Source organism: Leopardus geoffroyi, chromosome D1 (genome assembly GCF_018350155.1).
Source record: "Leopardus geoffroyi isolate Oge1 chromosome D1, O.geoffroyi_Oge1_pat1.0, whole genome shotgun sequence".
Lineage (NCBI taxonomy): Eukaryota > Metazoa > Chordata > Mammalia > Carnivora > Felidae > Leopardus > Leopardus geoffroyi.
In genome coordinates this window covers 108,418,409-108,429,901 of record NC_059329.1, presented here as the reverse complement: position 1 = coordinate 108,429,901, position 11,493 = coordinate 108,418,409, and the positions used below count along the sequence as shown (strand labels likewise).

General features: G+C 48.1%; 1 long non-coding RNA gene across 1 annotated transcript; it reads right to left on the bottom strand.

The window, feature by feature from the left end:
* Nucleotides 1-2,603: 2,603 nt before the first annotated feature.
* On the bottom strand, nt 2,604-5,412 carry LOC123601938. Its single transcript, XR_006714294.1, has 2 exons — nt 4,029-5,412; nt 2,604-3,409 (listed from the first exon to the last, which is right to left on the bottom strand). It is a non-coding gene; the product is annotated as an uncharacterized LOC123601938 (long non-coding RNA).
* Nucleotides 5,413-11,493: the final 6,081 nt, after the last annotated feature.

Genomic DNA, 11,493 nt, shown 5'->3' with positions numbered 1-11,493 from the left:
GGCCCGAGCTGTCATCATCTGAAGGCTTGGTAGGGACGGAGGCTTGTTTGCAGGGTCCCCTTCCCTGGGGGCTCACTCTCATGGCTGTGGGCTGCAGGGCCTCAGCTCTGACCCTGTGGTCCTTCCTGCGTTGTCTGCACGCCATGGCAAGTGGCTTCCCCCAGAGTGAGTGACTCAAGACAGAGGGCAAGCAGGAAGCCAAAGTGCCCCTTGTGACTGGATGTCACATTTTTCAGCCACCATTTACTCATTAGAAGTGAATGACCCAGCCCAGCGCCCACTCAAGGGGAGGAGAATTAGGGGCCGCCTCTTGCCTAGAGGAGTATCCAGAACGCATGGACACATCCCAGAAGCACCACGCCCTGGCTGAACCCATTCACCCGCCTACGAGGTACCTGCACCTGAGGAGAAGCAAATAGGATAAGCAGAAGGCTGTTTGACTGTGAACTTGGGCCACGGGAGTCTCTGGGCACACACCTCCTTACATTCTCCTGTGTTTGTCTGTGTGGATCCCATCCCTCTTTTTTTTTTTTTTTTTTTTTTTTAATGTTTATTTATTTTTGAGAGAGAGAGAGAGAGAGAGAGAGAGTGGGGGAGGGTCAGAGAGAGAGAGAGAGAGGGAGACACAGAATCCAAAGCAGGCTTCAGGCTCTGAGCTGTCAGTACAGAGCCTGACATGGGGCTTGAACCCACAGACCATGAGATCATGACCAGAGCCAAAGTCGGAAGCTTAACCGACTGAACCACCCAGGTGCCCCCCACCCCCGCTGTCCCTCTTTCTGAGATAACTGGTCGTGACTTCTCGAGCCTCCAACCTCCCACGCTCATTCCTTTGTCCTCCTGGATCTCCCGAGCCCACATCTCTGCGTACACCTTCTGCAGGGATAGAAGGACTGTCTCTCCTCCTTTCAGACCCTCTGGGTCCTCCTCATCTGCTCCCCCTCCCCTCCCCTCCTCATTTCCCAAAGTCAACACTTCTCTATGTGTTTCCTCGTTTCTTTGTTGCCTATCGACCGGAAGCTCCACGAGGTGGGACCTTTATCTGTTTTGCTCACTAATGCGTTCTCCACACTGAGAACAAGGCCTGGCTCATGGTGGGCACTCAGTACATACTTGTTGGATAAAGAAAAGACTGAATGAACGGCAGGAGGGAAACCCCGTCCATTCTGATGGGAGAGAGGCAGAAGGAAAAGTGTGTGTCCCAAACTCCCTGCACCAGGCGAGAAGGCTCATGAGGGCAGGAAGTGTCTTTTGGTCCTCTACCAAGCCCCCAGCACAGAGCCCTGTGCCTGGCACATAACAGGCCCTATAAACGTGTGCTGATCGGCTGAGCGCTCACTGATTGCCCAAGCCATCACCTTATTGCCCCCAATACTTTCCTTTTTTTTTTTTAAAGTTTATTTTTTTTTAATGTTTATTTATTTTTGAGAGAGAAAGAGAAAGACGGAGCCCAAATGGCGGAGGGGCAGAGAGAGAAGGAGACACAGAATCTGAAGCAGGATCCAGGCTCTGAGCTGTGAGCACAGAGCCCGATGTGGGGCTCGAACCCACAAACTGCGAGATCATGACCTGAGCCGAAGTCCGACGCTCAACCGACTGAGCCACCCAGGCGCCCCTATTTATTTATTTTTTAGAGAGAGAGAGAAAGAGAGAGAGAGAGAGAGAGAGCACAAACAGGGGAGGGGCAGAGAGAGAGGGAGAGAGAGAATCCCAAGCAGGCTCCATACTGTCAGCACAGAGCCTGATTCAGGGCTCGAACCCACAAACCATGAGATCGTGACCTGAGCTGGATGCCTAACTGACTGAGCTACCTAGGTGCCCCACCCCTAATACCTTTTTTGGTACATTTGTGTAAGAGGTGCTGTCCCTGGACCTGTCCTTAGCCCACCCCTGTATTCTACGTCCCTTTACAGATGCCCTCAGGACCTGTGTTCAGAGTTACGACATGGCTCCCGGTCTCTGCTCTGCCCTCCGATGACGCTCAGGCTGTCTATCCTGGTGGTGACCGTTCCCTGGCTTTTCCCAGAGACTGTGAGGAAAGGCTTAGCCCAGACACTGCTTGGGTTAGGGGCGTAATTCACCACAGGCCCCGGGGGACCTGGGTCCGGACGGTGGGGCCTGTTGGCTCACAAGAAGTGCTAAGGTGCATTGGGGAACCAGACAGAGTCCTGGCTCAGCCAGGACTCAGAGACACCCAGCAGGGTGACTCTGGCTAAGTTCCCTAGCCTCTCTGAGCTTTTACTTTCTCAGCAATAAAATGGCAACTTGCGGGGCGCCTGGGCAGCTCAGTCAATTAAGCATCCGGCTTTGGCTCAGGTCACCATCTCCGAGTTCGTATGTTCAAGCCCCGCGTCGAGCTCTCTGCTGTCAGCACGGAGCCTGCTTCAGATCCTCTGTCCCCCTCTCTCTGCCCCTCCCCCACTTGTTCTTTCCTTCTCTCTCTCTCTAAATAAATAAATAAAAACTTAAAAATAATTTGATAGATAGATAAATAAATAAATAAATAAATAAATAAAATAAAATGGCACCTCGGGGTGCCTGGCTGGCTCAGTCAGTAGAGCATGCGACTCTTGATCTTGGGGTCATGAGTTCAAACCCCACGTTCAGCTTAGAGTTTACTTTAAAAAACAAACAAACAAACAAACAAAAAACGACGGCAGCTTGTCACAGGACAGGGATTGGGAAAATGGACAAGGTATAAAGTAAAAGGGGTGAGAACAGGGCTAGGGGGCCACCCTGCCTGGGCTTCGGGGCTGACTGTCTTTCCCTAGCAGCTCTGCAAAGCTCGGGCGAGTTGCTCAGCCTTTCTGTACCTCGGTCTCCTCGTCCATGAACCACGCATGATCACAGAACCTGGCTCGTGGGGCCGTTGTAAGAATTAAAACCACGCCCGGCATCCAGTCGGAGCCCAGCACACATGGGCTGTGTGATAATCCTTACGATTTGCAGCATCCACAGGGGAGCAGTTTTCATTATTCCAAACCCTGCGCCGACGGAGGCCACAGACGCGGGAGCAATTACAATATGGGGTCATATGAGATTGTGTTCACGCCGGCTCGGTGCCACGGGCACCAAGAGGAGGGAGAGATTCATTTGGGTTTACAGCCGATGCTTGGCAGTGTCTCAGACGAGCCCTAGGGATTTTCCGGGCAAACGGGAGAAGAAACGCATAGAGAAGAGACCTTTGCCAAAGAGACCAGCAGAGTTGGGTGGCACGAGGACAAAGTGAGCTTGACGACAACACAAAGTGGATGACGATGGGTGGGGGGGGGAGGCGGGCTGAAGCCGACCACGCGGGAATCCGAATGTCCGGTTGGGAAGGCCTTTGTCAGAGCAGGGAGTGGAAGCGGGTGTAGCCATCTGGCTCACGTGGCAGCTGTCCCAGGCTCCTTCCAGCTGCCTTCTTGGACTGCAGAGGTCGGAATGATAAAACGAAGCCAAACAGAGCAAAACAACAACAACAACAAAACCACATATGCTTCAGCTGTTCCGTGGCAACCACGTGAGACTTAACTCTGGAACCCAGTGAAATAGAGCCCCCCCCCCCCCCAGGTATTCCTTCTGTCCCTGGGCTTCCCAAACCAGGACACTGAGGAGCCTTCCAGGCCCCTGGATGGCAGTGTCATCTCACTGGAACAGCCGCGTCCCCACTGCCTGTGGTATGCCACCTCAAGTGGCTCTGACTGGAACCCTGTGCAGGAAATGATTTCAAACAATCGCAACAGGGACTGTCCCCTTGCTTCTCCACGAAGCTGCTGCCTTCTGTGTCCCTGATTCGGCCAGAACCGACCACTTCAGGGCCATCAGGCCCAAGACAATGCACGTATCCACCCATCTATTCATCTACCCAAACGTTTGCTTATTTACTCCTTCAATATTTACTGAGGGTCCACCAGGCCCTGGACCTGGGGCTGGGAACAGGGAGACAAACCGGGTATGATGCCCACTGTTTGGGCCGTCTATCGCTGTGAAACAAACCACCCTAAAACCTAAAGGTTTGCACCAACAACCGCCGTTTCATTCCTCACCGTTTTGCAGTTTGGGCAAGGCTGAGTGAAGCGCACAACTCTTTTCTCCCCCATGTGGCATCATCTGGCACAGCCAGCTGTTTTCCCAGCAAAGGATGGGCTTGCTCGGGAATCGCTGAGAATTTACAATCTGAGACGAGCCAGCTGCCACGGTAAAACCGCAGGCAAGTCCCCGAACAAAGGAGAGGACCATTCTTTGATAGAGGCAAGTGGGGCGTCGGGAGTCATAAACGGGGAGCTTGACGTATGGTGGCTTCTCAGTGGCTGAGCTGTGACTGTCTGTCCTTGGCTGGGCTGTGGCTGGAGGAAGAAGAAATGTGCCTTCCTCCCGCTGGGATGGTAAGTAAAAGTAGTACCTATCCGCTCCTCGAGTTCCTTCCCTCCCCTTTGGCTCCGCAGTTGACAGCTAATGTTGGGCGTGAGAGCTCCCCCTGCTGGCCTCCTGGCTCCCTTCTAATGAGGTTTCCTTTCATTCCTTTTCACACGGGCAGGGGCTCCATAGAAGAAACAGAATTGAATAAATGCGTGTCAGATAAATGATGGGAGGAATTCCTGACGTGTGCCCCCTGGAGCCGATACCCAGCTGAGTTGAGGAGTGGGCAGCGCTCGTCAAGGAGTGCCGAGAATTGTCTCCATTTCGACGCCTGCCTCAGGTAAGGAAGCCAATGCCCAAGGAGCTGGGACAGGTAATGCGCAACAGTGAACTTGGCCGCTGGGGACGGGAAGCAGCTCTCACTGGGGAGGTGGGCCCCGTGAGGCTCCTGGAGAAGCCAGGAATCCTTACTTCTTGTGCGAAATCATATATTTTAAGCAACGACGACTAATTTATAAAAATTGTCAGTGCTGCGCAGGTCAAACAAAACTCAACCCAGGGTCGGATGTGCCTGTGGGCAGGCGGCTCGAGTCTCTGATCTGAAGGCTGCTTGTCCTCCAGATTGTCAATGGTGCCCTTCTCCACGAAGCTTCAGGCTCACCTGGCCACCCAGCTCCCAGCGACCTGGAATTGCTACTGCCTTTGTTTTTAAATCTTTATTTATTTTTCTGTGTATGAAAGGAATCCCCTTTCTTGGTGAAAAATTCAAACCTTACAGAAATGTCTAACCCATAAACACAGACACAATCCTATCGCTACCTTCCACCCACATCACCACCAGGACTCGTTGGTGAATATTCCTGCGGATATTTTAAGGGATTTTTTCCCCCTCGGTTCACAAAACTGAAATCTTACTGTATAACCATTATACAATCTCTTTTTTCCATAATAACATAGGGTGGACAACTTTTCATGGCAGTGACACTGAACTCAATTTATCCTTTTTTTAAAAATTTTTTTAAATGTTTATTTATTATTGAGAGACAGAGCATGAGCAGGGGAGGGGCAGAGAGGGGGAGACACAGAATCCGAAGCAGGCTCTGAGCTCTGAGCTGTCAGCACAAAGCCCGACGCAGGGCTCGAACCCATGAACCGTGAGATCATGACCCGAGCCGCAGTCAGACGCTTAACCGACTGAGCCACCCCGGCACCCAGATTGTATATATACATTTTAAAAGCAGTGGAATATACAATTCCACCAAAAAACCTTTTTGATCTAGATTGAAATTTTAGGTCCATTTGGAGAAGAATTGAGAGTTTTACAGTCCTGAGCTTGTTAACCCTCTGGGCCTGATAAAGTCTGTGTTGTCTGTATCTCAGGAGGAGGAATGGAGATAGTTAACTACTGACTCATCTTAAAAACATTTATTGGTCTATTTTTGTTCTCGGTTTTAGCACATCTTTTATTTTCCAGAAATTGTCCATTTCACCTAAGTTTTCCAATGTATTGCCATAAAAATTCCACCTACTCTATTTATATTATTTTAAAACCTCTGCTGTGTCTGTGGTTATTTCTGGTTTCCATTCTTTATATTATTTGGACCTCAACTCTTTTTTTATCAGTGTTTTTTTTTTTAATTTTTTAAAAACTTTTATTTATTTTTGAGAAAGCGAGAGAGGGCGTGAGCAGGGCAAGGTCAGAGAGAGAAGGAGACAGAATCCGAAACAGGCTCCAGGCTCTGAGCTGTCAGCACAGAGCCCGACGCGGGGCTCGAACTCACAGATCGCGAGACCATGACCCGAGCCGAAGTCTGACACTTAACTGACTGAGCCACCCAGGTGCCCCCTTTTTTGATCAGTCTTGACAGCAGTCTATCTTGGGGGGTGACCGATCAGGTGGAGGCTGGTGTCTCAGAGGTGAAAGAATTCACCCAAGGCAGAACAAAGGAGTTAGAAGTTCATGGAATACACTGCAAGGGAAGGAAGGCAGGACAGCAAAGAGATTGTCTGCCTGGAGGCGGGGGTGGGGGGGCTGTAGTTAAGGGGAGGAGGTCAGGAGGTAGGGGAGGTTCGTATGGAATTTTCTTTTTGGTGCCTATGACCGGTTGTAAGTAGCCCCTTGGTCAGCTAGGGCTTATGGGTATTTTGAGGTGTGGCACCTGGTAGGTGGTCACGGTGGGCCCCTTCTACCTTTCTCAGGTTCCCACTGCTCAAGCCTGTTGCCTAAAAGCAGTCTCTACATATCTTATTATTAGCAAATTCAAAGTACCAACTTTCACCTTCGTTAATCTCTAGTTCAGCTTTACTTATTTTATTAATTTCTACTTTGTTGTTTCCTTGACTCTTTCATTGATAAAATTCACATACCATAATATTCACCATTTGAAAGTGTACAATTCAGCGATTTTAAGTATAGTTACCAAGTTGGGCAACCGTTACTAGTATGTATTCCAGAACATTTCTATCACCCCCAAAGGCAACCCCACATCCATTAGCCATCGCTCCCCATTTCCCAATCCAGCCCCTGGCATCCACTAAATTTCTGTCTATGTGGACTTTACTCTTCCAGATATTTAACATAAATGGAATGATACAATATGTCTAGCTTCTTTCACGGAGCATTAATGTTTTCAAGGTTCATCAGTGTTATAGCATGAATCAGCACTTCGTTCCTTTTTATAGCTGAATAATACTCCATTGTATAGATATGTTACATTTTGTTTCTCCGTTCACGGACCTTTGGGTTTCCACTTTTCAGCTATGTTGAATAATGCTGCTACGAACACTCACGTACAAGTGTTTATGTGAACAGACATTTTCACTTCTCCTGGGGATGTAACCAGGAGTGGCATCGTGGGATTGTAGGGTAACTCTCCGTTCATTTTCTTGAGGAAACGCCAAACTGTTTTCCAAAGGACCTGTACTATTTTCCCCTGCTAGAAATGCGTGAAGGCGCCAACGTCTCTACATCCTTGCTAATACTTGTTATTATGGGGCTTTTTGTGTGTGTCTTTTTTATTATAACCATCTGGGCGTGAAGTGATCTCATTGTGGTTTTGGTTTGCATTTCCTTCATGTGCCTATTGGCCATTTCTTCTTTGAAAGAAATTTCTGTTCAACTCCTTTGCCATTTTTGAATTGGGTTATCTGCCTTTTTATTATTGAGTTGGAAGGATTCTTTTTATATTCTAGATACAAGTCTTTCATCAGACATATGGTCTGCAAATCTTTTCTGTTATTCTGCGGGTTGTCTCTTCAATTTCTTGATGCTGTCTTTTGAAGCACAAAAGTTTTAAGTTTTGATGAAGTCCAATATAGCTAGTTTTTCTTTCATTGTGATGCTTTTGATGTCATATCCAGGAAACCATTATCTAACCCAAGGTCATGTAGACTTATGCCTGTTTTTTCCCTAAGACTGTTATAGTTTCAGGTCTTACATTTAGGTCTTTGATCCATTGTGAGCTAATGTTTTGTGTATGGTGTGAGGTAAGGTTCCCAGAACCATTTGTTGACAAGACTACTTTTCCCCCACTGCATCGTGTTGTTGATAATCAACTGACTATAAATGTATATGCTTATTTCTGGACTTTTAATTCTACTCCCCTTCTTTGTCTATCCTCTTGCTATTACTACATAATCTTGATTATTGTAACTTTGTAGTAAGTTTTTAAAATCAGGAAGTATGAGTACTCCAACTTTCTTCTTCCTTTTTAAGAATGTTTTCTCTATTGTGGGTCTCATGCATTTCCACATGAATTTGAAGATCTCATCAATGTTTGCGATGAAGGCAGCAAGGATTTTGACAGGGACTGCTGAATTTTTAGATCAATTTTAGGGACCATGCCGTCTAACAGTATTAAGTCCTATAACCCATAGATATCAGATATCTTTCCATTTATTTAATGTTTATTTTTGAGAGAGAGAGAGAAGATCCAAAGCAGGCTCTGTGCTGACAGAGAGCCTGATGGCGGGGCTCAAACTCAGAAATGGTGAGATCATGACCTGAGGACTGGAACCAAAGTCAGACGCTTAACTGGCTGCGCCATCCCGGCATCCCTCTATGTGTCTATTTTTGTGTCAGTACCACACTGTTTTCATTACTACAGCTTGTAGTATAACTTAAAATCTGGAAATGTGATGCCTCCAGCTTTGTTTTTCTTTACCAAGATTGTTTCCGCTATTTGGGGTCTTTTGTGGTTCCATACATATTTTAGGATGATTTGTTCTAGTTCTGTGAGTAATGCTATTGGTATTTTGATAGGGATTGCATTAAGTCTGTAGACTGCTTTGGGTACTATGGACATTTTAACCATATTTGTTCTTCCAATCCCTGAGCATGAAATATCTTTCCACTTGCATCATCTTCGATTTCTTTCATCAACGTTTCGTAGTTTCCAGCGTCCAAGTCTTTCGCTTCCTTGGTTAAGTTTATTCCTAGATATTTTATTATTTTTGGTGCAATTATAAATGGGATTGCTGCCTTAATTTCTTTCTGTTGCTTCATTATTGGTGTATAGAAATGCAGTGGGTTTCTGTACATTGAGTTTCTATCCTGTAACCTTACTAAATTAGCTTATTGGATCAGGAACAGGACAAGTCATACGCATGACACATCTGGGGTCCCCACAAATAGGGCATATGCCTGACAGGCAGAGCGTGGGGAGAGGAGACAAGACGTGAACGGAGGTGTCAGAAGATCTTTCTGGCCATTGTAGGGGCAATAAGTGGAGAGCAGAGAATAGGAAAGGAGACCAGTCGGGTGGCTGTTAAACTGGACCAGGCATAAGATGGTGACAGCCTGGACTAAGAAGACCAGGAGATGGCGATGGAAACACTTCGGAGGCAGACTCAATAGGACTTCATCTTTCTCTCTCTTTTTTTTTAATGTTTATTTATTTTTGTGAGCGAGAGAGACAGAGCCTGAGCAGGGGAGGGGCAGAGAGAGGGAGACACAGAATTGGAAGCAGGCTCCAGGCTCTGAGCTGTCAGCACAGAGCCCGACACAGGGCTCAAACTCACCGACCGAAAGATCATGACCTGAACCCGCGAGATCATGACCTGAGCCGAAGCCGGCTGCTTAACCGACTGAGCCAGCCAGGTGCCCCACACCCCCCACCCCCACCCCAGGACTTCATCTCTTGAGTAATATACCGTAAGAGCCTCCTGTTTTCCCCCCATTCTCAGTTTTGTCCGCAACCCCACTCCATTCAATAGCACAGGTGCTAGAGTGACCCTCTTACCTAAGTAGAGCCTTTTACAACATCTCTGCTCATGGCTCCTCATGTCACTCAGAGTAAAAGCCAAAGTCCTGGTAATGGCTAATGCCATCTGGTTCTGCCTCCTCCTCCTCCTTACCCTTTTGCTATTTCCACTCTGGCCACACCCACGTCCTCCAACAAACCAGGACAGGTCGACTCTTACCTAGCTGCAACTCTTTACCCAGATATCCACTTGGCTCACGCCTCTACCTCCCTCAAGTCTTTGTCCAGCTTCTCACTGATATGGCAACCTGCTTCAAGCACCCTACCACACTCCTGACCCCCTTTTGTTCTGCTCTTTTTTTTTTTTTTTTTGCCTAGAGCACTTACTATTCATTGCCTCCCAACGTAGTAGAGAATTCACTTACATCATGCGTATTGTCTATCATCCAGCACATTTACTAGAATAAAACGTCAAAAAGGCAGAGACCTGTGTTTTGTTCACGGACATCCTAAGTTCCTAGAACAGGTTGCATCTGACACATATTTGCAGACAACTGAATAAATGACTTATTTACCAGTGGGGATGTGGGGACAGATGGAGAGGGACAGGGGAACAAGATGCCCACGTTTCCGGAGCCGGGTAAGAGGGGATGACTAGGGACACTGAAGTGTTTTAAAAACAGGAGATATTCTAGTAAAGACCAGACGTGGGAGTCATCAGCACTTGGGTGGGGAAATGGAATCCACAGGAGCAGAGGACATTATGTACACAAAACAAACAGAAGGGGCCAACGTGGACACCGACATTTAAATAAAAGGACAGAGGGAGGAAAGGGGCAGATGTACAGCCAGAGACAAAAGCAGAGGCCTGTGGGATCACAGAAGTTGAAAGAGGAGACTTTTTACAAGAGGAAAGAGATCGAGTCAAGCGAGAACCGAAAGCTGACCATTGGTTTTAGTCACTAGAAAGTAATAGATGGCCTCGCGGGGGAGCCAACTCTGTGACAGCTAAATTGGTCAGGCCAGTTGGGGAGGTGGTGAAGGTGATGAGGCCAACCAACAGCACGGGAATCTAGAATCAGACACACCCGATGCCAATCCCAGGACAGGTCTTGTTAAATCTCTGAACATCAACAGTCCCAAGTCCAAAATGAGTATAGCACCTTCTAGCTCATAAACTGTAGTGCTTGGATGTTAAATGCGACGGAGGACAACGCAAGGCACAAATTGGGTGTATCGGCTTCATTCTGTCAACGAGCTGACTGGGTTGGCTGCGACTGCGACACAAACAAATACTACGCAGCCCAAGATCAGTAGTAGCTGTGATTACGGCCCGGGGCTGAACACAAGGAGAGCAAAGCTGTAGGCGCCGGGAAGCTGAAGTCAATCCCTTTGCATTGAACACCATCCCAACATTAGCCGGAATTAAAGGTCTGCCTTCTTAATCCCAGACACATCAGGCTGCCCCTCCCTTTTGTGGCGCAGCAAACGTTCCCGCTGGGCAGACACAGATCACCCGCCCACGGACTGCGCCCCCCCTACCCCGCAACCCTGCCAGCTGTCCGCCCACTGGGGTTGGACCTAGACCTAGGCAACGCTGCCTTCCGCCCCTAGCAACCGCTCACCTGCTTTTCTCTATCCACAGGCCAGCAAATGTCCTTCCTTTTCTTATTGGTCCGCGTAACTCTATCTAGGCCAATTAATAGCAGCCACGGGGACCCAACTCACTCCCACACAAATCGGGGGTGATCGCGGAGAAGCAAATTTTTCTTTTCTGAACCCAGTTCTCCAAGGAAGCCTCTTATTTGTGAAGTTGTTGCGAAATCTTCTGGAATGAGACTCTAAAACATTTTATTTCTCCTAAGCCCGTAATGCTTGTCCCTTGCACACTCCCCCTTCCAAGTGGTACGGCCCACACGAAGCTCCACCTTCCAGCCTCTTTGAGAGCCTG